The 21835-nt window shown below is 34.8% G+C and overlaps 1 long non-coding RNA gene across 1 annotated transcript; it reads right to left on the bottom strand.

Moving 5' to 3' along the window:
* Positions 1–14635: 14635 nt before the first annotated feature.
* LOC107705675 (uncharacterized) lies at positions 14636–17030 on the bottom strand. Its single transcript, XR_001636088.1, has 3 exons — positions 16845–17030; positions 15935–16117; positions 14636–14675 (listed from the first exon to the last, which is right to left on the bottom strand). It is a non-coding gene; the product is annotated as an uncharacterized LOC107705675 (long non-coding RNA).
* Between the last annotated feature and the right edge of the window lie 4805 nt (positions 17031–21835).

Genomic DNA, 21835 nt, shown 5'->3' with positions numbered 1-21835 from the left:
TCTTTTAAATTTCTAAATTTAGCACAAAAACAATTGCTGGATGTGTTTGTGTGAGTGAGTGAGTGAGTGTGTGTGTACTGTATTTGTGTCACATAAGGGGTCAGTCACTACCTATGTTGCTATCCACCTATTTTTATGTGAATTTTGGAATATGACATTAAAAAAATGCTTGATGGACATGCCAAGATGAGCATAAATTCTAAAAATGTGCACAAAAAACATATGTAATGATAATGTTTTTATCCAATAAGAAGATATACACATAAACTATGATGGAAACACATTTTACCATTTTTATCCCTCGATGCGTAACAAAAACCTGAAATGACTTTGCCTCAACAGAACTGGATCCAGAACCAACAAATTGGATAACTGGACTCATTGGAATCATCATAAGGGGTATTTATGAACTGTTACAACTATCCCCACCCCAAACAACCATAGCATAGCTAACTGTTTTAGCATGTGGGTTTGAAGTTAGCATGAATGCAAAGTATCAAATTGAACTAGAGAAACAGCTACTTTAGGTTATGTAAGTCAAATAATTGAATCTACAACACAATGATTGCTTGGCAAAAAATAATCTTAATGAAAAAAATTTACTTTCTTTCCTGAAAATCAGTTTTTTGGTCATAAAATCTACAATGTTGCTCTCAGTCACATGCCACATCTGCTGTAAGCTCAAAAATGTGATGGGGGTGTATGATATTGATGGCATCACCACAGCTCGTTTCTGACGTGTCAAACTGACAGTGTTACAACACTCCCCGGTCTCCCCTACTAGACCTTTATAAACTAGGAAAGAAGCTGAGACAGGGGAGTTATGGCAAGGTGTTTGTGGGAACTCACAAATCTGATAGCCAGAAAGTAATGTATTCGAAAAATATTTGCCATTTGTTTGCTCTAGTTTTTATTGTGGGTCAAAACATATAATGCAGTGCAATACTGTACAATGATGACTGAGAGATTGAGAGAACAGAATATAAACATTCCCCAAAAGCCTGATATTTTAACATGTTATCTTTTTATTAATGATGGACATAAGTTGATCCAATCCAGTCCAGTTTCATCTTAAAATATTAAGTGAAAATGTGAGCTAGTGTGTTGGTGTGATATGAGAAATGTGAAAGAAGCATCGGCCTCAAAAAAAAAAAAACCCGTTAGAAAATACAGTACAATGAGAAGAGAGTATGAAGGGACCATGAAACTACAGGAAATAAAGAACAGCTGATCAAACAAAATGTACCAAAACTAAAAAAAACTACCAAATCTACATAATATTTAATTGTGACTAAATAGATGTCAGCAAAACAAATTCCAATGCCAAATAACCACTTATTTTAACACACAACCTGCAAGCATAGGAAGAATTTAAGTCTTCAATTTCAGTCTGTTCCTCACATAAACTATTGCACCCTCAAAGCTAGAGAGGATAATCATTTGGGGGAATGGATGGATGCACAGTATGCACTTTAAAAAAATAATGGTTCAAAGAGGGTTTTTGCAGTGATGCCATAGAAGAAGAATTTTGGGTTGCCCAGAGAACTTCCGTGATCAGTTTAAAGAACCTTAATTTTTTTTAGTTTGCATAAACACATTTCATTACACCAAATACACCAAATAATGTTCTTTTTAGCAGCATCATATGACCCCTTTAATAATTTAATTATTCAACATTTTTAGCTAATCCAGTTTAATAAACTAATTTTCTCCATTGTTATCCCGTTTGTGCAGTGGAAAGGTTACATAAATGTTAAATGTTCTGCATGGAACCACAGATGCCAATACAGAACTTTTATTTTTAAGAGTTAGCACGAATTGAATAGGCTACTCTTATTAAGGCACAGAGCAACACTGTAAAATCCAATAGTTTACCTTACTTAGATTTAACTAGTTATCTTTACTTAGTTGTAATACTTACTAGGTTTTATTAAGTTACAACTACTTTCAAGGCAAATAAAACAATTTACTTACTGTTTTGAGTGACACTTAAAATATTCAAGTAGCCACAAAGGAACCAATGACATTAATAAAGCAGTGAGAGGCAGCAGTGCACTAATATGTTGCTAATGTGCAACATAACAACAGAAGAAGAAGAAAAGAAAAAGAGTCTTAATAGACTTTTCACCCATTTCCTCCATGTCTGCAGTTATCTTTCACTAGTTGCATTCACTCGTTTCCCAAAGTCATCTTGAATGTTGAATTCTCAATACAACTGAAATATTTGAGAGAACATCACATTACGCTAACTTCATAAATTGATGTTGATTTTCCTAAAATGTTTTTTTTTTTTAACTCACCATTATACTGATTAGCATTCCCTTTGGTTGGGCACTTGGAACTTCATTTTTTGTTACTATATTTTTCTTAGTTAATGCAGTAATGCATCATGAAGTCAGTGTTATTTGATTTCAAGGAAAGAAAAGCAATAAATAGGTTGCTTTTAGAGAGTGATCTATTTTCTAATTAAAGCATTAGTGTTTTTTTTTTTTGCGTGTTTATTGATGAACTTTATCAAATTTTGTTTTTAAAAACATCTTGAGATGCTTTTAATTAGGTTTATATAATCCTTAAATAGTGTGTGGTAATATGCTAAAGTCACACACAGACTTAATCATTCAGCACGTGAATCACAACAATGTTAACAATTAAATTTAATGTATTTTCATTAATTGTAACAATAATTTCAAGGCAATCGGTTTGCATGCTTTTTTTTAAGTAAGCCCAACTAATTGGATTTTACAGTGAACTTTACCATTCCATTAAATACAATCAGGGCCGGATTATCGCACAGGCCTACCGGGCACGTGCCCAGGGCACCAGACCAGAGGGGGAAAGGTAAATAGGCCCATCGCTTCCACTGGAACACGATTTCAACCGAGAATTACCTCCCCCACCCAGAAAAGAGATTTTAATCGAGGGGGACCAGGAAAGTGATTTGAACCAAGTCACAATCCGGCCCTGAATCTAGTTCTATTAAATAAAGTCTCTGCTCCTGTCTCTCTGTTAAGATGCTATAACTATAATACCATATTAGGACAGATTCAAACTTTGAGTGACTTTCATGAATGTGAACACACATCCACCTGACACTAGGTGGTGCTATAATAAAATAATTTATATTTCTGTTCAGAAAAGAAAATGGTACAAAACTGTCACTGGGGAGGTATGTACTGATTTGTACACTTTAGATACTATTATGCACTTCTAAAATACTAATATGTAGCTTTAAGGTACAAATATGTAACTTTTAGTTTTTGTGGCTTAGGGTACCACCCCCATGACAGCTGTATACCTTTTTTTTTCTGGCAATGTAAAGGTTAAAATTCTAAATTTTAAAATCACTTCTATAGAATCCAATGATCACATGCTTTCTAGTTCTGTCAATATAATATCTGATATTGCAAGTTCTCTAAGTAAGTCTCTTTTTAACTTGTCTTAGGTTGAACAATTGTCTTGTTCAACATGTCTTTTCACATGAACAATTAAAAGAAAGTGTGTATCATTTAGCAAAGATCCTCAAAAACATGTTCATCAATTTATTATTCACAGATGGAATTCTCTAAAAGAAAACATTTGACAAATTTTGAACACTAAGCCCAAGCTTGATTCGTTACACTTTCAAACCAGGACATTTACAACTTACCAGGTTGCCCAATCTCCTCACCGACACTCTTCCAAGTGAGGTCCTTTTACACTTTCAAACCAGGACATTCGTAGGACAGATGCTAAATTTTTGTTCATTTTGCCCTAGGGGGCGCTATAACAAAAAATAAAATAAATAAATAAATAAAATAAAAAATTCCATAAATCAATACGCTCATGATGTTCATTGTGATTCTTTTAAATTTGCCAACTGACCCTTTGCTAACCCTCATTTAAAAAGTCGCTGACCACAAATCCTTGTCTGTCAAGCTTTTACTCTTGTCCAATGAAAATTCAGTGTCGTTGAATAGTCAACATGAAATCAATATAAACGCCAAGTAAACTTGCATTCCGTCCTACTTTTGCTCCCAGATAAATAAATGTTGTTAACTTAATGTCAATTAATTTATGTATTGATTCCGTCATAGCTGTAGCAACAATAAGAGTTCACACTAGAACAGATGTTATGTTATTAAAAAAAAAAAAAAAACTTTTGTGTTCAGTTACTGTGTTATTATCAATTGTAACTGCTTTCAAAAAGACTTCTGACTCAATTGCAGTGGTTCCCAAATGGGGTGCGTGCAAGCCTGGAGGAAAAGTGTGTGCTCTGGGGGAGGGCAATGCAATATTTGTAATGGCTGAATGCCAGAATATCTCATAATAAAATGACATATGACACATGTCAGTATTTTATTGGCTCTTTTCCCCACCAGCAGTTCAAGCTCCAATTTACTGTTCCACACATCTCATGATTTGAAACACTTCTGTCATCAAACAGTTGCGTCTATTTTCATAACCAGTGAGATCTGGTGGTTCATTTGCCTAGAGTAGCATACAGAGTCAATCGCAAAACGGGATGAGAAATGTTTAAAATTGTCTATTACACTCATTGTTTATGACACTTCATCCATATCTTTTAATTGTTAACAAATGTATTAAGTCTTAATATTTAATATTTAGATCAAATGCAAACTTTAGATTCCCATAACTGCTGGTGGATTTGAGTTGGCAGACTCGATCATAATGCTGTTGGCATCATGCTGTAGAGATGAAAACTGTTGGTTACAGATGATTGACATTTGGCCTGTGGCACTGCTTGTACGAGCTACAGTCCCATTGGGGAACTCTGTTGTTCAAAACAGTTCTGCTGATTGATTATCACTCAAAGGTCACCACTAACTTGACCTCTTTTTACAGTGGTTATCAGGAGCCTGTACTAGAGATGTGGGCAGGTCCTCTCAATTCAGTGCACTTCTAAAAGTTGTGACAGAAGCCAAAGACATCCAGATGGATTTTAATGTAATGTATTATTTAATTAAATGTATTTCTTTTTTACATTTCTAAATTATTAAAAATAAATTACATTCATTTGATTTAATTTTATAATTTATTTTGTTAATTTAAAAATGTTTAAATTAATGTAAAATATTTAATATAAAAATATTCAAATAAAATCACAATGCCACTACATTACATTACTGACCTCATATATTGATGAAATCATATTATGGGCCCACTGAATACATGCATTCATTGAGGACATGTTCACATAGATATGTGATGATATAGCATTCGCAAGAGAGCAAATGGCTCTGGAGTCAGATTTGCAGGTTTGACAGCTGTGATGAAGCACAGTGCAGTCTGTCAGTGTAAGAGACAGGAAAAAAATATTTTTTATTAAAGGGGTCATATGATGCTGCTAAAAAAAACATTATTTTGTGTATTTGGTGTAATGAAATGTGTTTATGCGGTTTAAGGTTAAAAAAACATTATTGTAAATCATTCTAATATGCTGATTTATTATTAGAATTATCAACAGTTGTGCAGCCAAATATTTTTAAGTTACGCCTTCTTTCTTTGCGTGAACGTTTGGGCGGCGTTATGCAAATCTTCTCACATCGTGACGTAGACATGTGGGGTGTGTTAGAACGAGCCGTTTTAGGTAGGCGTGGCTGACTCTTAACTTTTATAAAGAATATCTCTTTGGATTTGAGACTTTAGTCTTTGCAACTTTACAGATCTTCTTTATGCACCAAGAGCTTGTAACACTCCAAAGAGAAAGGAAAAATTGAAATCGCATCATATGACCCCTTTAAGCAGAGGACGAAGCATATACCCTGCAGTGCAAGACAGGTTAAGGCAAAACCCTCCACATACATAGGCCTAGACTTCTTACGTGACAGACCCTGACCTTACAGTACTTGGGGGTCTTTTATTAGAGGACGAGAAAATTCCATCATTAATATGTGCCTGTGCCTGTGTAGCTGCAGGGGACAAACACACAAAGTAGGCAGTGGGAAACTAAAAAACTTTAGACTCTCTGCCATAAATCCTCAGAGCTTCAAGCACTTGAAACTACACACCTTTTATTTCTAAATATGTTTCAGAACTGCCAAAACCTTGACAGCTCTGTTGTTGTTGCTGCATTGCTGACACCAGCATTGGAATAACAAACGTTAGTGGCAAATGGTCTTAAATCAAGACATAAGGCTGCTGTTTTTGAACAGATCATGTCTCAGATTGATTGTACATGATGCATCTGTTGCAGCACTGAAACACTGACTGTTATAAATGTCCAGTAAAAGTTGTAGTATTGATGTAATTTTGAACGCTATGGTTGTGTTTATATAGTACTTGTGCAATATATGTTTTCACACAGTGGATTTAAAGATAAAGTATTTTATTTGTTTCCCTTTTAGCAAGGGAGTAAGGACACACCCTCTTTGAGTTCACCCTTTTTATTAGCTTTCCATTAGATCTCACCCATTGGTGGCCCCTTTAGATCATTATCAGGTTTGGTCCTAATCTATTTTTGGTCCTGGTTTTCTATAGGAAAGGACATCAACTAGATTTTCATATGAGAATCTGTGCAACATTTGCCTGTGCTCTGAGTTATGTTAGCATGTTATTATGCATTTACCAGGGTGTTTACTAATTTATGAGGTGTTTCAAATGTTTTATCATCCGTCAAGCAAAAATACGGATGATTTTAACAGTTCTCAGCATAAATGAGTACACTCCCTCTGAATGAATACAAAATGAGAGGGTAGCATCTTCTGTTTCAAGTTTTTGTATTATATCACACAGTGGTGTGTGAATTCATGACAGCATTGATGAAGCACAACTCCCTCACTCCTTCAGCACTCATACATTCCTGTATAAGAGCTTTACTACCACTGAACTTCACTGTGGGAACCAGGCACTTCTCACTGTACTCCTCCTCTAGCAGCACCTGTTAGGTGATTGACTTGATCTCATGAGACTAGAACATGGATTCTCAGAAGTCTATATTTAGTAAATATGGGCATTGGAAAAGGTTCAATGAGTTTATTGTGCTTATACAGTAGGTAGTTCCAGTGTGGACAACAACCATGCATCACTTCTTACTCTGTTAGAACAGTCACTCTTTCCATAGCTTTTGCAGGCTCTGAGACATTTGCTTGATATTTCTCCTGCTCCTTTAATAGCAAAAAATCACTCATCAGTCATCACTAAATGAAAGCTTAAAGTGAAGGCCCGATAATTTCAGGGGCCTTGTCACAAGTCCATCGTTTTTACATTTCTGTGTTACTTTTGCTATATTTTCACACTTAAAGCAATGATATGGTATTCCTCCTGTACCACTGTCCTCTTCTGTGCTAAAAAATACATCTCCTGACAGTTCTTTCCCAAGTGGTTCCACTGCTGTCAGCATTACGTCTGAGAATGATTCAGTGGGCTATATAACACATTTAATTATCAAGAAATTACTTCTCTTTAAAAGTTTTGGTTCAACATATTTACCTGTTGATCAAAAAACAAAAAAGGATTCAGGAGGGTAGTAATTTTTGCAATACAACATTTTATCACTTTGATAGGAAAATCTTATTTTCCTGAATAATTTTGACATGCTTCTTTGGTAATTAATCAAGCAGACTTGCTGGAACTTTATATCTCTAAAGAACCCTAACATGTCTTCTAAGTAAAGAGTAATTGCTGAATTTGTTAAGTTTCACATTCATTTACGCTGTGCACTGTGCATATATTCAGTGTAAATGGTAACAGCATGTCTCCTTAATAAACTGCATAACTTGAGGTCTTATTATTATCTACAAATGTTGTAGGACGAGTTAAATGCTGAAGTGTGCTACTCATTTTGAATAAATTATGAGCAATAGTAATAGTCTCACTATTAATAGCAAGAACCACTTATAACAGAATTTAAGTTGACCGCGTAATCATTAAAAACTGTAGAACAGACAAAGCAAGTGATCATATACAATACAAAAAGATCATGCTGTGTCTATCCTCAGATTCATTACTGGGTTCACTTCCCAGGGAACACGCTGATGTAAATGTATACCTTGAATGGATGTATGTTTCTTTGGATGACAGCATCTGCATTCATGTATTTATTATTAGTCATATTCCAAAGGGGGATTCATTAAAATGAAGCGTTCACTGGTTATGAACAGAGATAAGTCTGCCACAGATGCATCGCAATCATATCTTGGGCCACAGGGCTCTCGGGAACAAGAGCAGAGAGCCAGAGGGTTGGGATGTGGCAGGACATGAAATATTAGGTGGAGAAAAGAAGGAGGAGAGCAAACGATGGGAGGGGAGCGCAGTGAGTACAGGAATTCACTTTTAAAGGATTATAGGAATGAATGGCTCGATTTTAGCTCTTTATTTGAATGACCTACTACATCCAATAAGCTTGAACCTAAACGTTTGAAATACACTAATTTAGGAAAACAGTCTTGCAACACATATATTAATTTGACATGCTGGGATTTGAAACATCAGCTTGCATTGTGTTCGATGAATTACAGCTATTTAATTGCAACTGTTTTTGTCATTTTAACTTATTTTAACTTTTCATAGTAAATTCTATATGTCATTATTGTTATATAGTGAGTACTAAATAGAATCACCTTATTCAAATGCATCCAGTGCATTTACATTCCGATTAAAAGCAATGCAAAGGTAGGACATGCACACAGATATCATGCAAAGCTGTGGAAAAGTGTGAGAGAGGGAACCAGTGGATCTGCTTCTTGTCAGGCAGGTTATGTCACACAGGTTTATGTCCTCTGGGCCTCACAGTTTCGCTCAGTAACATTGGTGGGATAACTGATTCATGTCAGGACTCAACTTGAGACTAATAATGTTATTAGAAGAATTAAGGTTGCGCAAGTAACATATTTTTTCTGTGTGCCTCTTGATTGAAGTGTGTTGTTCCTGTATCACCCATACTTAAAATATTTGCACCTTTCATGCATGCAGCAGATGCTTTTATCCAAAGTGACATACACTGCATTCAAGATCACCAGTTCATGCATTTCCCAGGAATTTAACTTGGTATTGCTAGTGTGATGCTCTACTGTTTAAAAAGTTTTGCAGTGCAACAAAACTAAATAGCACCCATTATTATTGATTTGGCTATTTTGCAGTGTATTATTGATTATAATGGGAGCTACAGTATTTAGTTGTTGTTTTTTCACTGCTTACTAATAGTGTGTGCTGGGTGTGATACAGATTTTCTGTACGCCATCCATCTATAAAGAGTCATTTGTGCACACCTCTCAAACCGTTTTCACACGCTCTGTTGCTGCACCATATGCACACACAGGCCAGATGACTCCACTATCGTCTAAAAACACCTCAGATACTACAAAAACAACCATTTATTTCATTTTTTGTTTAATCTAGTTTTTCATTTCTTTTGATTAAATACACAAATACTTTATAAATTAATAAATACAATTCGTCGGTCATCCGACGTGACGTCTCCGTTCCCTCCTTCAGGGAACGAGGGTTACATACGTAACCGAGACGTTTCAGTTTTAAAAAATATTTTTTAATAACTTAAGCACTTTTCAGATAGCAATTGTGTCATATAGACAGTAATAAATTGTAGGGCTTCTGCAGGTCTTAAAAATGTCTTAATTTGCCCTTCCACAAAAAAGTGTAAATTCACAAATGGCATTAAACATTGCATGCATTGCAAAAAAAAATAAAAAATCTTCCTCATATTTTTTTTTGTTTTCCAATACAAATATTTAAACACATTTTTTTTTACATTTATTCAAATACAAATATTTAAGGTACATTTATTTGAGATGCATATGTAAAATGAAGCCTTGAAAAATGCTTAAAACAGGAACAATTATCTGTCAGTGGGAAATAAACTTGTTTTCCTATTGATATAAATTGATTTTTCTAAGCCAATTGGTAGATGTTTGTTCTTTCTTAATCATAAACATCATTTTGATCTAAGAATCTTTTAAGAACCTTTAGACCTCTTTAGACATTTGCACTGGAAAACAAGACAAAAACATTAAGGAAGAACATCACATTTTTTGTAGTGTAATCAGAAGTACAGTAAAAGTTATTTCCATATTCTAGTGGTTGGGAGCAGAGCTGTTCAAGCCTTAAGCAATTTTCTTTTTTGTAAAATTAATTCAAAGTAATGAAGATCGGTTGGAAGTTGTATTTTTAAACTTTGAATTGTTGCTAACACAACTCATTGTCTGCTCCCTATACATTTACATTAAGAGAACATATTGACACATACAGAATCCTGTAACTCACTAAATCATTTATTATAAAGTGTTAAAAATAAATTCATGTCATGTTTAAATGTTTGTTCACATGTGTTTGTCATTTGGCTGAAAATTGTCTCTCTGGTGGGAGAAAAACGTTGACATTTCCAATTACAGAGAAAATAAAACCACCCATGAATCACGTCCTCATGTAAAACAAACAAATCAGAATATGGCTTAATAACCCTATTCACAACCCACATTCTTAAATTTTAACCTTTTAACACCTCTGTCTGTTTAAAGCATATTGTGTTCACGTTTAGTAAGATGATAAACCATCATTGTGTAAACCCATAAGCCTTTAAAATCCTTTTTGGTGTGGGACAAACACTGACACACCTTTCTCAATCCAAAATCAACCAAAATACAGCCACTCCTATTCACTGACAAGTTATGGCCTACCTATAAATCACTTTGACACTGATCAAATGAATAAATGCAAATTAATTTGCTGAAAATTCATGTATTGTATCCAGCAAAATAATATTACCAAATAGGCATTTGCCTTAAGGCTAAAATTTCACACATCGAGAGATATTTCCCCCTCCTCCAACACTGAAAATAACACTTTTTCTGCACATTGTCTATATATTTCACAGATAGGTTTGAGAACAAACAGGAGCCACAGACAGCCCTTTGCTCCAGCAAATATAATTTCTCTTCCTAAGTGATGTCTTCATATTTCAAACATCCAGACAGGTTCAACAGAAAGTTGAAAAAATGTTTAGCTTTGCACGACCAATTCTCCAATTATACATGATTGTGCATGCAGCAGTTACTGAGGTGATTATAATATAAACCAGAAACATAAATAAATTAAAAACATCATTTTTGGTGATTTCACAATAACCTGAGCTAGTTTGAAATAGCAAAGCATGCAGTACTTCGTGTCCGTTTGTATGCACACCTGTGTGTATTACTGTAAAAATGCCTTGAAAATGGGAATGTAGCTTAGAGTAGCTCTCATTAGAGTTTCAGTGCCACAGGCTTTTCATTATATAGTCATATTGACATTATTTCACAAAAAAATGCTTTAAATAATTTCAGAGAATCAATTATTCAAGCTTAGACTTTCTCCTGGCTGATCTCATTATTACTGCATGTATACACTGTGAAAAGAATTCCGTAAAATGTACGGTAAAAAAACGGCAGCTGTTTGAAATTTTCCTCATTAGGCTACTCATTACAGGGACAACGTGACCCTGCAGAATCAAACAGACTGAAGATACTGACGAACAAACAGGTTGGTGGTTATTCTTGATTTGTGTGTGTGTGTGCACTGTAAAAAAAATTCTGTAAAATTTACGGTAAAAAAAGGGCAGCTGTGGTTGCCGGAATTTTACCGTAAAAACTACGGTAGCAACATTTTAGGTTTTACGGTTTTAATTTAAATTTACAGTAAAATACCGTAATTTCATTAACTGATATAATGTTAATGTACCAACCTATTGAAGTACTGAAATCTGTTTTGTAACCTTTGTAATACACTGATAACCACCAAATGCAGGTGGTGATGAGAAAGTCACATGATGAACCAAAGCCCATCACAAGCAGCTTTTAAATAATAACATATATAGAAGGTGCACAGTGTCATTCACACAAACACTAAACACCATCATGGTAACACACGTGAAACTGAAATAATGCAATAAACATTCATTTAACAACATTAGGTGTAACACACAACCCTAATGTACAAAACTGATAAGAAAAAACTAAGAAGAAACATGGTTATTTCAACAAAAAAACATCAAATTTGAAATGCAATTCAGGGAATTCTGGGAATGTCAATTTACGGTTATTCACTGTAAATTATACGGTCTTTTTCACTTACAAAAACTGTATTCATACTGTAAAATTAATGTCCAATACATGTAATGTCCAATACAGTTTTTCACCGTATATAGTAGGGGAATTTACCGTTAACCATTTAACAGGTTTTTACTGTAGCATTTTTACAGTCTTTTACCGTTAAAGTCACAGTAATTTTTGACAGTGTAGGTGTTTGTACAAAGCTTTTACACATACATTTGGATATGCACTGAAACAATATGAACATATTAACAGCATCTAAAACGTGGACATTTTTCCATATGCACAGGTTTAGAAATGTAAAAATATTTTGTATTGAATATTTTACATTATACTGGTACAGTTATATTTTGTACAGTTTTGTAATATATTTTATATAGTGCATTTGTCTTTTTTAGCTGTCGATGTCTTACAGCAAACAAAATATGAATTATATGGTTAAGCAATGACTAAATGATGACAGATTTGACATTTATTTTTAACATTTTAACATGTAAAGTTATAAATACATGAACATATATACAATAAATGAAATAAAATCTCATATATACTGTATAAAAAGATTTTTTGAAGGTATTATTGTTGTTTGTTTTACAAGAAAATATTGTTTCAGTTTTTCTATTTTAAAATGTCATATTTAATTCAATGTGTTACTTGTGTCTTTGTTATTGTTTGTGAAATTTACTAGCAATTTCTGGAATTTTTTACAGCAGTTTTCTTTTTCAGTGACAATCAGACAAAATCTGATACACATTAAAAAAAAAACTATGACCCAAAAAGGGATCTGTAAACATTTGTACTTTCTAAAATTGTTCATATGTCAAATGCTGGTGTTTTACGTTGTCGATAATAAGTATCTACACAAATGCATGACTTTTTATGTAGTTTTACCAATGAGATTATGTTGCTTTCTCACTTATGCACATGCACACTCATATACTGAAAAGTCAAGCTGTGCCACTGCTATTAGGTCAGCATCAACACTCATGTCACTGCAATTATTAAAAAGATGTATCGCAGAAGCATGGGAAAAGTACTGAGTTTATATAACAATACAGCTGTTGCACAGGTTCAGTCGTGCCCACCAAGCTCATAACCAGAAGACGAAACTCAAAAACTATTTGAATCCATATTTTTTCTATCAAACAGAGAGACTTTTACAGAGTGATATGACTAATGTGAGATGCACAAAAAACACAAATATAACAGATGTTAGCTTCAACTCTGTGGTGTATTACTGCAGTGTATGAGTTCGTACATGCCTTTTGGACATCTGCCTGTCACTCTTTTCTCTGCATAGAAAAAGTGCTTGTCAGGACCATCAAGAGTTACAGGTTTGAATGCTTTCTGAATCCTGAAACCAGCACAGAACAGATACGGGCCACCACGCCTAAGGGTCAATGTGACCCAAGGGTTTCCAGAGTCTCAGATGTCCATTCTCAGTCTTACCCAAAGGAAATAATAACGAAGAATTAGAACAATGTCATAGATCATACTGACCACACCTATTGAGAAGCGATGCTGGTTCAAAACAAGTCCATCCACTCCAATTTATGCTAATGTCTCCTGCATTGATTCATACATTCTCTGCTTTTGTTTCAATGTAAGTGGCTATTTTATTTGTACAGCACTTTTCACAAAACATATTGTTCAATGAGTGGCTTTACAGAAACCAGTGCCAGTGAACAACTCAAAAACACTCTTTAATAAAAGGTCCTAAAAAGTGGTTTCCCAGTGATGCCATAGAAAATCCATTTAGGGTTTCCCAAATAGACATTTAGTGAACAGTTCAGTCTTTTTTTACAATATAAAGAAACGTTTCCATGGATGTTAAAGGTTCTTCATGGAACCAAAGATGCCAAGATCAAGAATGATCTGTCGAGACATGACACGATCCACAAGATGGTCTTTTGTAGCACTAGTTACATCAACATCATTCCTAGTTTTTATTGACTAAAACTCTTTCTGTGAATTAAATATTCTAGTAGATTCTCTTACACTTACAATAAAAAGGCAACATGTTCACACAGCACACCGACAGAAAACGCACTCAAACGCCCAAGTGGTAGAGGTGTGTCCAACATGTTATCCCAATCAGTCATTGTAGTATGAGTGCTAAAAGTGCTGCAGGGTAGAAAGCGCTTCACAGTCAAATGTGCAAAAGACAGCAGTTTTATGACATTGCAATTGCTATTCTGAGTTTATATCAAGCAGTTCAGAGTTAATGCATTAACAATGAACTGAAAATGAACAATATATTGTTTATGAACTATTCAATTCATTCATCAACAATTCGATTGTTTATGATGCCATTCATTCATCCATCTGTCAAACGGTCCAAACTGCTTGCCCAGTTAAGGGTTGTGGGGGTGCTGGATTCTATCTCAGCAATTGACAAGATTAATTAATTAATAAATATTAATTTAAAAGATGAATAAATACTGTCAGAATTACTGTTCTGTTTGTTCATGATTCTTAAAGCATAAAGCCAACTCACTAACTTAATAAATAATATATTAGCTAGCTAGACAGCTAATTTAATAAACTGCTGTTTAATTTTAACAGCAATTGTATGCATGTACTTACACTTTGTGAATTATGTGGTGATGTCAGTGACATTTCATACACCAATAGCTAGAAGCAACAACAGATTTACAGTCAAAATACATCATAAAACAAACAATTCATTTATGACTCGGTGAGGGCATGTCTCAACTGTGAGGTAATTGACACTCTCACTGAGGATGTTTTGTGAGTCTTATGGTGCTCAGGCCAAATGTATGATTCAGAAAAGTAAAAAGAGGCCTCCCTTGTTAGTTTTGCATTTTTCACTACAAGCTGGCTCATGCCAGTTCGATCTGGTATCAAGAGGTAAAAAGCATTGTTGGGACCTTGCCCCTCAAAAAAGTGCTTGCAGTAATTATCAAAGGCAAGTTATGACCCGTGTCAAGAATGCTAGATAACATCAGTTACTTTTGATGCCATGCCACATATAATGTGTTGGAGGTTATATAATGTAATGGTACATCTTGAAACTTTTTTTTTTAGTTGAATATACAGTAATGAAGACCAGCCATAGTAAACAGAAAAATATAAAAAATAATAAACATACACATGCATTCATAAAAATAATTGTTATAACCAGTGTTATCTTAGTATTATTTATATTCTTTGTTATAGTTTTTATTAATATCTTGAATTAACTTTTCATAGTATAATTTTAATTTTACATGAATTTTGCTGTGTGCCTTTGTCATTTTTATATATTTTTTAATATTATTAATTAGGCTTAATTTATTTTTATTTCAGTTTTAGTTTTTGTTATTAGTTTAAATTTATTTCCATTTTCCAGTTTATTTAATTTTAGTGCTTCAACTTCAACTTATTTCAGGTAGTTGCCAAAGCAACTTTTCCATCTAATATTTAGATTATTAAGTTAGATATTACGTTTTTCATTATAATATTTATATTATTATTTCATCTAATATTCATCATCTAATATTTATTTGTTTCAGCTAAATTAAGTTCATTTCATTTAACAGAAAAGTTTTTAATAGCTTTTGTTTTAGTTAATGACAATAACTCTGGCAACTACACAAAATAAAAAATAATAAACAAAACAACATTAAAATAAAAGTAGAATAACACAGCACCATATTTAAGAAGAATATTACCATCTTTAATTAGTTGTACATTTTCATTACATTTTAAGTCTGCAAAAGGTTTTCTAACTAAAAGATTTTTGTTTTCAGTTTCAGGCCATATTTTCGAAAGACACAAAACCATCCATTTTCTCCACTGAGAAGCCCCCACGCAGGATTGTGTTCATATTTCCACATACAGACAACTACGTTTTGGTGCCAACAAACTTAGAACTATCAAAGAATTCTCACTGATAACTTTAAAGTCATGTTGGTTCTCATTTGGTAAGTGGCATGTTAGCTCAGGCTGTAAGAACACAGATGGCTGTAGCCAAAGGTTGTGGGTTCGAATCCCAGCTGAGTTGGTGTGTTCAGAGCTGCTGTTCCTAAGACCATGAACTGGAGTTTATATCACACCATAGACAACGTAGGAGTCTAGATGTGTGAAGGCAGAGAAAGATTTGTGTCCTTCATCAAATAATTCCTGACATGTTCCCTATGATGTAGATATCTTATAAATAGTATATTTTTTCCAGTGTTTTTGTTGACATGCCTATGCCTTAATTGTTCATTTGCATTGGTCAATACTGTCAAATCGTAAAAATAATCATGTTTCCCATTTTTCTACTCAATCCATACAAGCCGATCAGTAATTCGTGAAATGAATTTGTTTTAGTGTTGAAGATATGTGTGAATAATATAGAACATCTCATTGACGCTAGATAGTGACATGATAACTGTGGTAGTAATAGCAGATCTTTCAGTACACTAAACCAAGCATGCATTGCATTGCACACCCAAAAGAGAATCTTTCTGAAGCAAAAGGTTATGCTAAATGCATAGTATTAACAACAGTAAGCAAGATCTGTCCGAATATATAGGTAGTTATTGAGAGTATCTTGAAACTGGAGGTTACAAATGCAGTGAAACTATACCATAAAGTAAAATTTACAGTTCAAAACAGAACGTATATTGTATTTCTATTTAAACACAGATAACTTAAATGACTTGTAGGCATGTGAAAGCTTCCTGCATGTAATTATCTGTAGGCTTTTGAAATGCAATATCACTTAACAGGACAGAGAAATCAAGTGAAATCCAAGCAATTCTAGACTTTGACAAGTCATTTACTTCATATACACCAATTCCCACGTGCACTCACATTTATTGTAGACACCCATCACCACACCTGGCTGGTCCAGGTTAAGTCGGGTTTATGAAAGAAAAGGGGCCTCAATCACACCTTTTCTCAGAGCTTGTTGGCCCAGCCCTTTGACTCAGCCTGGAGACTCTATGATAGAACAGGACGTTTCAGTTATCATCCGAATAATTAAAGGCACTCCTATGGGAAAACTCAAACGAGTTATACGTGAGGGGCTCCTTCTATCCAAAGATGAGCCGCACACATAGCCCCACCTACACATGCAAACTTATGCTAACGCTGAGGCCCGGAAAATCATCAAAAATGTTTTTGACATTAAACAGAAATGTCAAAAAAAGATGTCATAATGAACCTTGTGCTGTGCAAGGATTTTAGGCGACATCTGAAGCATTCCTCAGCCTGTGCTGACAAGTATTGTTGAATGTTTCTGCAAAGTTTCAGTATTAGAAGCTTGAAGGCAAAGCCAGAAACAATTATAACAGTCAGGTAGAAGTACACATTATTGTACTCAAGTGAAAGTGTACAAAGTGTATTTTGATGCACACAAGATTTTCATTTTACATTTTCTTCTCTTTATTTATTCCCATTATGTAATTCAAACTGGGAAATTGAGGCCGGTCTGCAGAATCCGTTTGATGCAGGAGTTGAGCGCACAAACTTCACTCCACCCAGAAGCAAATGTTATTTTATTTCATGAAAACAGTTATTAGTCCATAAGGCCATGTTCTTGTGAATGGTTGTAACCATATTTGGAAAGTAATCTCAAAGGCTTGGTTGTGGACAAGAAAAAAGGGTGTGGTCTGAAAAGGTGGGACCCATCTTACTCACTAATGATTGGTGGGCTTTCATGAAAAGGAAGATATCCCTTGTTTCAGCATGATGAACATGACTATGTCTGAGCAAGCACGCAACGCTCAGATTTCAGCTCGAGAGCTGCTCTGCCTTTATGCCATCATAAACTATAGAAGACTGAAAATATGAGACATTATTGTAGAGTAAAGCTGTGAAAAACTTGTCACTGGTTTCCCTTTTTCATTGCACATAATTTGAAATGCTTCTTCAGTATATATTGGAAATATGATGTAGAGAGTGTAATCCTGTTTAAGATTTTGCAAGTTTGTTGCCATAACTTTCTCTTTTTATCACTGCCAACAAATATTCTTTGAGAACAGAGATAAGTTTAGAACAAAGCAGTCAAAAACTAAACACACGGAAGCTATGTAATAAATTACAGACACATTATCATGTAAAAGTATGAAACGGTTGGAAGTTACAACCCAGTGTACAAGACAGTAAAAAGTCACTCCAGTGAATATGTGAATAAATGAATCAGGATCTGGACAAATTTCAAGCATTGCGTTATTGGCAATTTTGGGCCCCACCTAATGTGTAGAACAAAATCACAGCTTACATGTTCAGACAATCCCAAACACAGTATGACTAACCGACCAACGATTCACTTTTCTTTGTTGCACTGTTTGGTGATGCCTGGATTAAACAGAGGCCACATTGTACAATTTCTATAGTTCTTCATGATTCATGCTGGACTGTAAAATATTATACCAGTTAGATTTTAGGTAAAAACAAAAAGGCACAAGCCATGGCATAAGAAAGTAGCTATACATTAGAGAATAGTCTTTAGAGAAATATCTTAAATTGTATAAAGCTATGCATATTGCAGGAATGTCTCCACAGACATCAGAGAGATGGAGACAGTGGACAAAAAAATTGTTGTGGCTTAAGGTCTGGGCCAACTTCATTGAGGCCTCATTAAGATAGACGCTGCCAAATATGCTCACCGCCAACTGAAAATGTCAACTTTCAATTCAATCAATAGAAACTCTTTTGCTGGTTTTGTTCACCCCTTCGCTTTCCTGCAGCAGGCAATGCTGATTAACACCAGGTGTCATCCATTATCACCAACCATGAATCCTTTGTTGCAATTGGGAGAACAAGGATGGGGATAAATTGGAAGCTGAAACGCCATTCAGTAGGGTATGATGCACTATGTGAAGTTACAGCAACCTAGTTTGATGTACCATTTTCTTGGTTATTTGTAGGAAAGACTACGGTTTGTTATTGTAAAAACATGGTGCAATAAGAAAATAAAGAGTGGGATGTGCTTCAAATGTGCCTCTAAAACTAATTTAGAATCAGTTTTATAATATTTGTTTTTTTTTTTTTTTTACCCAAATGATATGTTAGGCTGTACTACAGTAATACGGGGTAGTACCAGTTAGTCCTAAAATGTAACTGTCCAAGACATTGTTGTTGCTGCACATCTTAAATCGTGTTTTGCCATGTTAAAGTGTTCTTCCTATTGTTACAGGCCAGTAAAGTAAAAATCAATACTATTTTGTCTAAATAAATAAAAAAATAAAACAGACAAAATGCTATCATATGAATTGTCATCACAAAATTATAATGTTCAGTATGAAAAATTCTCAAAATATTTGGGATTACATTTAAGTGTTGTTAGTGTCTTTAAAGATTAACTGTGAAAAAGGTCATCTAAATTGAGAAAATTAGCATTCATAATTAATATAAACTGATATATATATAGCACATCAAATGATACATATAATAAAAATAGATAAAAAGGGGACTCTAATACTGTTTTTACTTCTCAACCCTAGATTGGGGTTGACCCTCTATACTTTTATATTTCAGTAATAAAGTCATTGGCATCACTGTATACTTACAATATTCATTGATCACAAAAAATTGGCTCCACATTAGATATTTCAGCCATTATGGATACTGTCAGTATGATTTATTGTAAGGCCTGTTATATATATATATATATATATATATATATATTACTTTATATTATGACAGTATGTATATGTACATATTACTGTATATTACTTTTTTTTTGGTTGTCTCTAAAAGGCAGTTTAGTCGTTCAAATAACTCAATTGAATAAACCAAACTGTTTTGATTATTAAACCAATGTTCTCATATGTCCCAAAGAAAATATATGTTATACCAACGGTTGCACCCTAAATGCCCTACTCTTTCATCTTAAATTAATTGATTGGTTGTTATGAGAGTAATTATAAAATATATAACACCAAAGTCACAACAACCAAGTACATATGAATACACAAATTTCACACATGGCCAAGCTAAACGCACATCTGTAGAAAAATTTAAATTCATGCGTTTATCTCTAATCACGTAAAAATAATGATTTCTATAGGGGATGCTTCAAGACATCTTTGATCTCACAGTTCAATCTCCCACATTGTGCAACTTCTATCTCCTGACAGATTGCATTGTATGCATTCAAAGAAAATGCTGGGGTACTTCACAGTATCACTGTTCAGATCAATGGATTAACAATAGGCTGTACCATTTTAAGAAAAATGCACAGGGGGCTAAATACCACGTAAACAATGTTTGTTAATAAAGTGACTCATCCTGAATTTCTACAGACAAATATGCTTGCTTTTCCTCTCAGTGACAAGTGGCTATGTTTATAGAAGTCCCTGTTAATGAGCTAGCTCATGTCAATAAACCTGCTGTACACTTCACTTTATCTGATGAATACTTACAAGTTTTCTAAATTAATCTTTCAGACCTGTCCACTCCACAAGTCTTCAGATCCACGCTGACACTTGAACATGATAGGGGCGATACTGACATGCTAACAAAAGCAGCACGTGTTGCTAAATAATGCCACCTAAGGACAGCTTCAAAAATAACCACACTGCTCTTGCAGCCGCCATGCACTGTTCTGATACTCACTTGTAACTATCCAAACTAAAGTTAAAGTCTAGCATGCTAATGCAAACAAAGCTGTTGACATACCCAATAAAGTTTCTGCTATGTGTTTTAATATGAGGTAACATAAAAATCTACTTTGCATGCAACTGCATCAGCCCTCTGGGAACCACAGAACGGAGTGGTGAAGTAGTGTCCGTGACAGAGCCATTGAGGTGAGAGAACAGAAGCTTGATTGTTTGAATGGAAAGAGGAGACTGAAGGTCACAATGGCTTCCAGGACGAGCGCCAAGCTTCAACATTTAAGCCCTTCATCAAATATTCCCCTATTTAATACTCCTGCATGGTGCTTAAAGCAAACAGAGAGCCCTGAACCTCCCAAAATCATGAAATATGCATGGAGTTGTATAGTTTTCCATGCGTTAAGTTTATAGAATGCCATCTGGTTATTTAACTAAAGTGCTTTGGATTACAGAGCACTAGTAAAATATAAAGGTTTTGTAGTACTTGCAAAAAGGTAGTTTGACCTTGTTTTTCTACTCCCTGTTCCTCTCCTAATTTCTCCACTTGACGTGAGTGTGTATGCATAAAAGTCAGGGTGTGGCCAGGCCTTCTCTGCTGAAAGTACTCCCATACCAGCCCAGCAAGATGGGTGTGTATATCACTTGGACAGGGGCGAAAGGCAGGACAAGAGCCTGAGGCTGAAAGGGGAGTGGTCAGGTGAGCCCCTCCCGTAGCATAAGGTATAAAAGCTGCTGCACTCCTTGAAGAAGGCACTATGGCTTCCAGGACGAGCGCCAAGCTTCAACATTTAAGCCCTTCATCAAATATTCCCCTATTTAATACTCCTGCATGGTGCTTAAAGCAAACAGAGAGCCCTGAACCTCCCAAAATCATGAAATATGCATGGAGTTGTATAGTTTTCCATGCGTTAAGTTTATAGAATGCCATCTGGTTATTTAACTAAAGTGCTTTGGATTACAGAGCACTAGTAAAATATAAAGGTTTTGTAGTACTTGCAAAAAGGTAGTTTGACCTTGTTTTTCTACTCCCTGTTCCTCTCCTAATTTCTCCACTTGACGTGAGTGTGTATGCATAAAAGTCAGGGTGTGGCCAGGCCTTCTCTGCTGAAAGTACTCCCATACCAGCCCAGCAAGATGGGTGTGTATATCACTTGGACAGGGGCGAAAGGCAGGACAAGAGCCTGAGGCTGAAAGGGGAGTGGTCAGGTGAGCCCCTCCCGTAGCATAAGGTATAAAAGCTGC

Source organism: Sinocyclocheilus rhinocerous, unplaced genomic scaffold (genome assembly GCF_001515625.1).
Source record: "Sinocyclocheilus rhinocerous isolate Xijiao unplaced genomic scaffold, SAMN03320098_v1.1 scaffold263, whole genome shotgun sequence".
Lineage (NCBI taxonomy): Eukaryota > Metazoa > Chordata > Actinopteri > Cypriniformes > Cyprinidae > Sinocyclocheilus > Sinocyclocheilus rhinocerous.
This window is presented reverse-complemented; position numbering and strand designations above follow the sequence as displayed.